The sequence below is a fragment of the Symphalangus syndactylus genome, chromosome 16 (genome assembly GCF_028878055.3).
Source record: "Symphalangus syndactylus isolate Jambi chromosome 16, NHGRI_mSymSyn1-v2.1_pri, whole genome shotgun sequence".
Lineage (NCBI taxonomy): Eukaryota > Metazoa > Chordata > Mammalia > Primates > Hylobatidae > Symphalangus > Symphalangus syndactylus.
In genome coordinates, this window is record NC_072438.2 from 94,308,943 (window position 1) to 94,314,942 (window position 6,000).

At 39.0% G+C, this 6,000-nt stretch overlaps 1 long non-coding RNA gene across 1 annotated transcript in view; it reads left to right on the forward strand.

Annotated features, from left to right (window-relative positions):
- The window catches only part of LOC129464826 (uncharacterized), a 37,073-nt gene extending 32,958 nt beyond the window's left edge, over window positions 1–4,115 (forward strand). The window contains exon 3 of the long non-coding RNA XR_008651766.2: window positions 3,865–4,115. This is a non-coding gene — a long non-coding RNA (uncharacterized lncRNA). The remainder of the gene's footprint in view (window positions 1–3,864) is intronic.
- The last annotated feature ends 1,885 nt before the right edge of the window (window positions 4,116–6,000 follow it).

A 6,000-nucleotide genomic window follows, 5' to 3' on the forward strand; every position in this document is an offset into this window, starting at 1 on the left:
CTGGGTATATATTCAAAGGAAGTGAAATCAGTGTCACAGAAAGATATCTGTATTCCCATGCTCATTGCATTATTCACTATAGCCAAGACGTGGAATCAACCCAAATGTCCATCAACAGAAGAATGAGCAAACAAAATGTGGTATACACAAATAATAGTTAAATATTATTCAACCTTAAAGGAGAAGGAAATACTGCCATTCGTGACAATATGGATGCATCTGAAAAACATTACATTAAGCAAAATAAACCAGTCACAGAAGGATCAATGCTATGTGATTCTGCTTATACAAGGTATCTTCAATAGTCAAACTCATAGAAACAAATCCATCACTGAGTACCAGAGGCTTGACGGAGGGGGACATTGTTGTACAATTGATGTAAAGTTCAGTCATTCAAGACAAATAAATTCTAGAGAGCTGCTACTTACGGGTCCCTACAGTTGTGTTCATCTGTTCTCGCACTGCTATAAAGAAATAGCTGAGACTGGGTAATTTATAAAGAAAAGAGGTTTAATAGGCTCACTGTTCCACAGGCTGTACAGGAAGCATGTCTGGAGGCTTAAAACAACCACATCTTGTGAAAACTCACTCACTATTGTGGCCAAGGGGGATGGTGCTCAACCATTCATGAGAACTCTACTCCCATGACCCAGTCAACTCCCACTAGGCCCTACCTTCAACACTGGGGATTACAATTTGACATGAAATTTGATGCAAACGCAGTTCTGAACCGTATCAGTAGTTAACAATACTGTACTGTGCACTGAAAAATGCATTAAAAGCATAGCTCTCATGTTGAGTGTTCTTACCATAAAAAGAAAAAGGGACACAAGAAACTTTTTGGAAGTAACAGACATGTCTATTACCTTGATTGTGGTAATTGTTTCACAGGTGCGGGTGGATGTCCAAACTCATCAAATTTTATTCATTAAATATGAGCAATTTTTTGTATATCACTTATACTTCAATAAAACTGTTTTTAAAAAGCATATACCTGTATGTAAAAACCCATTTCACATTTTCCTTCTAAGAAAACAAAAACATAATTGAACACATTATATATTCTGAAACCAGCTGCTTGAGGGATAGTGACATAGCATTGCAAATAAGATCTATCTCTTTCAGCTCTGGGGAAAAAGAAAATTATTCTACAGTTCTTTCAAGGCCAGGGCCTCTTTTTCCTCCTGGGAACCCAGAGTAGAAGCAGTATGGAATCATTTGATGCTGGCATTCAGAGAAAGGGTGTGAGGTGGATTTGTGCTGTCCCCAGGCTTCCTGCAGCAGTATGTACAGCACATGTGCTGGGAGGGGCTGGAAAGGGCATGGGAAGCATGATGCTGTTCCCTGCCATCAACACTTGTTAAAATCCTTTATAATCCACCTGTCAATCAATCAGAAATAGTCACAAACTAGATTTACAAGTCTCTTTAAGGTACATACAACTCTATCCTATCTCCTTTAAGGTACATACAACTTGTGTGGTATCTTCAGGGAAGAGGACTCCAAATTTTACCAGAAACTTCTAGTTAAATTTGAAAGTGGACATTCCCAAGCTGCATGTGGTTTTAGAAAGGACTCCTCAGAATTTTTGTTCTCTGCTATCTGTTTGTTCCATAGTGGCAAGTTTTTATGCTTGGGGGAGAGGTCCTGCTGCACAGTTGAAAATCAACAGCAGGAATCAGAACAGAGAGAATGCAGCCTCCCAGGCCCTGGGCCAGCACCATCAAGCTTCTCCTCTCCCTCAAGGATGTGACCCCAGCATAATCGTTTCCTTCCAACCGCTAAATCTCCAACTTTTGAAAGAAATCTAAAGGACTAGCCACAGATTCCAAGTGGCCAAGAGTTGTCCAGTGCCTGGGATGATTTTGTACAGGGAGTGCATAGAACATTGGCTCTGGTGGGCTTTTTTGCCTGATGGCCTCTCATTTTCTGTTTCCATCAGTACAGATGCAAGTGGATGTTTTCAACTTACCCATGTGGATGACAAACTGTTAAATGATTATTTTGGGAAACAATTTCCCTTCAAATACTCCTACTGGATATTGTCGCCTTTGCCTTTAGCAGATAAAAGAGTCTTTACTTCACAGCCATGATGGGAGCAGAAATTGAAGGCAGAAAATTCTTCTGTTGTCTGTCATTAAGTTCCTAGACTCCTTTTTCATGGCTGCCCCTGGTAACAAAGGAATGTCCTTTATCTTATGTATTAGTCAATTCAGGCTGCCATAACAAAATTCCACAGAGTGAGTGGATTAAACAACCAACATTTATTTCCGACAGCTGTAAAGGCTGGAAGTCTGAGGTCAGGGTTCCCATATGGCAGGGGTCTGATGGCTTGCAGATAGCTGCCTTCTCACTGTGTTCCCACATGGCAGAGCCAGGAAGCAGGCAGGCTCTCTGATGTCTCATATTATAAGGGCACTAATCCCCTAATGAGGGCCCCACCCTCATGACCTCATCTAAACCTAATCACCTCCCCAAAACCCTGCTATGAACTGAATTCCTGCCCTCAACTTTGTATGTTGAAATCCTAACCTCCAATGTAATGGCATTTGGAAATGGAACCTTTAGAAGGTAGTTAGGACATAAGGGTAGAGTCCTCATGAATGGGATCAATGCCATTAGAATAAGAGGCATTGGAGAGCTTGCCCCTTTCTTTCTTTTCTTGGAAGACAGCCATCTGCGAACCCAGAAGTTGGCCCACACCAGACACCAGCCACTCGACCTTGAACTTGTCAGCCTCCAGAACTGTGAGAAATAAATGTTGTTGCTGTTTAAACCATCCAGTCTATGACATTTGTTAGAGCAGACCAAAGTGACTAGGATAGACCCCATATCCAAATATCATCACATTAAACATTAGGGCTTCACCATACGAATTCTTGAGAGGACATGTATTAGTCAGTTCTTGCATTGCTATAAAGAAACACCTGAGACTGGGTAATTTATAAATAAAAGTTTAATTGGCTCACGGTTCCACAGGCTGTATCAGAAGCATGTTCTGGCATCTGCTTGGCTTCTGGAGAAGCCTCAGGAATCTTCCAATTATGGCAGAAGGTGAAGGAGGAAGGAGGCATCTTACATAGCGGGAGTGACACGAGCAAGAAGAGGGGAGTTGCCACACACTTTTAAAAAAGCAGATCTGGTTTGAAGGTTGTCAGGAGGTGGAATTTTGTATTCAGTCCTTCTAATGGTTGAATGAGGCACATCCACATTATGTAGGGCAATCTGCTTCACTATTCTACCAATTTAAACATTATTTTTATCCATAAAACACCTTCACAGCAACACATATAATAATGTTTGGCAAAATAGCTGGGCACTCTGTGGCCCATTCAAGTTGACACATAAAATTAATCACTTCATTTACTGCATTATGCATTGACACATTTTTAGCACCACGTATCAAGAGAAACTTTGAGTAAAAGGAGACCTGAGATGTGGTACAAGTTTTATCATTTATGAGCAGTGACTTTATGTAATCATTGAATGTCTCTGAGCCTTGGTTTCTTCATCTATAAAAAGAATAAAATAGTTTTCTTTTTTACCCCATAGGAATGTTATATAGAGATTGAGTGTAAATCCAAAATTGCTTAGTAAATTCTATTACAATGGTAATGATAGATTATTACTGATTACATAGGACATTTACTAATAAATTTACAATCTGCATGTTAATACCATATAGAGAAGTTAGTTTTGTTGTATTCTCAGATCATGAAGTATCCTTTGTTACAAGCCAGTCAACTTGAAACTGGACCCACAGAACTCCTGTTTGTCGTTTCTTTTGAATGAACATAGAAATTGACACTCCCAGTCTTAAAACTTGAGAAAGTTACAGTTGTTTTATCTGACTTCCCTTCTCAGGAATCCAATCATCAGACCTCCCAGATAATATCAAGGAATTGAAACTCAGCAGCTGGACAATGAGGAACCAGGCTTCTCACCCATCATGGTTGCCTAACCAACCACCTGCTTCCTGTTGACCAACTTCTCTTATTTATCATTCCCCCCCATCCTGTTTTCCTGTATGTAGTTACATTTCTGCTATGAAAACTCCTAATTTTAGTTGATCAGGGAGATAGATTTGAGACTCATCTCTCATCTCCTCAGCTGCAGCACCTGAATAAAGCCTTCTTCTTTGACAATACTCATTGTCTCAGTGATTGGCTTTCTGTGCAGCAAGCAGCAGGGCTTAGACTGAACACCTGGTAACAAACTTATCTCCACTTTTACATATTGCTGGTAGTTAGCTTGCTTTGATTTTTCTTGTTTTCTCCCTTTTGCAGGATGTGGAGTATGTATGTGGTTGGGAACTAATTTTTCACTCAATGACTACAGCATAATCATTCTAAACTTCTTGATATGTAGAGGCAGGAGATTTTCTTGGGATACAATTTGGGTAGCAGACAATTCCAAAGTATCCAATTTTCAGAAAGTTGTATCAGTACAGTTGCCTGCTGAATCTGGCACACATTTTCACATAAACTTCTTCAATAAATTTAGTTTCATTTTTAATAGAACAGTGGCCATGAGACCAACAGTCCCAAGATTACTAATGGTGTTGTTTCACATACAAAGTCAGCAATGGACAGAAACTCCTATAACCACTAGGGCAGGCACTGCTTTCTGCATGACACACATCAGGTTTTTCCTCTTCCATAATAAAAAGAGAGTGGGTAAAATTTTCTGTAGGATATTTGTCTTTCTGTTTGTGATTTGTATTATTTGTATCTTTAACTCAACAAAATATTTGCTCTTGTACATTCATTTATTATCTGTGGCTTTAATGAGCTCTGTGTTAATGGGGTCTTACAGTGAAAACATCATGCACTACTTTGAACAGTGAGGGGTAAAAGTTGGAAAATAATTGGTATCTATTTTAGGCCTGGTGGTCCATCAGCATCAACAGGAAGAGAGGGGAGCAGAAACAAAGCAATGAGGAAAGGACTTTGCCCAGTAGGATGCCAACTTAATTAATTCACCCCAAGCTAACCTGAAGAGTGGAAAATGAACTCGAGAATAAGAACATGTTCACATTCCTGTGTGTATATTTTACTAAGCTTATTTTATCAGAATTTTCGTCTTAACCCTTTGGCTCACCACCCTAGCTTATTTTAATGTAGATTCTGTATAAACTCAAGCCAATTTATTTAAAGGTATATAATCATTTACTCATGTTCAATAAATACCTTCATTCATTTTACTAAGAACTAAATGCTTGTTACTCATAGAAAATTACAGTAAAATAGAAGAGAAAGACTTGCACATAAGCATTGTTGTACAATAATAATGGCAGCTTCATTTTTGTTGATTTGCCAAGAAAATCCAAATTTAACTTTCAGTCAAGCTTATTTTTTAATTAACCATTTTTGTGACTCCTTAAAGTAATTATATTTCCAGTTAGAGCCATAGCATAACAGTTAGATTTAAAGCTATGTGTATTTCAAATACCTCTGCGCAACTAAGAGAAATATAAATGGTGTCCCGTTGACTCTAAAGAGAAGAAAAGCTAATTTAATTATTACATGAGCATTACGTAGAGATTTGTAGTTGTATTTGTGAACTTTTGTGAGCAACAAACTTCTGAAAACGTCACAACCAAAAACAGTATCAGAGTAAAAAGATAAAGTCATTTATCATGACATCCTAGTGTTAGAAGCCCTAGGAAATCCAAAAGACTCTTAGGGCCTCTCTTCATCTGGATTCCTGACCCTGAGCACTTTACCACAGCCCCTTCTTGTGTGCAGACATCTTTATTAGGGCTATGCTGGCACGACAGGCACATTAAGCAATGGAGCAACGTGCAGTAATTTGGCCCTCAGCCCACGGTACTGTTGTTTAATGGGAAGCAATGGTGGTGTAAACAAAACAGAACCAAAAGGTGACAGACCTGGGTGATCATACTGACTCCTCTTTCAGCTGTGTGACTTTGGGGATGCCCCTTAACTTTTCTAAAATAAGTCCCCAATCTATGTTGGGAAGACTACTAATCTCTAAAGA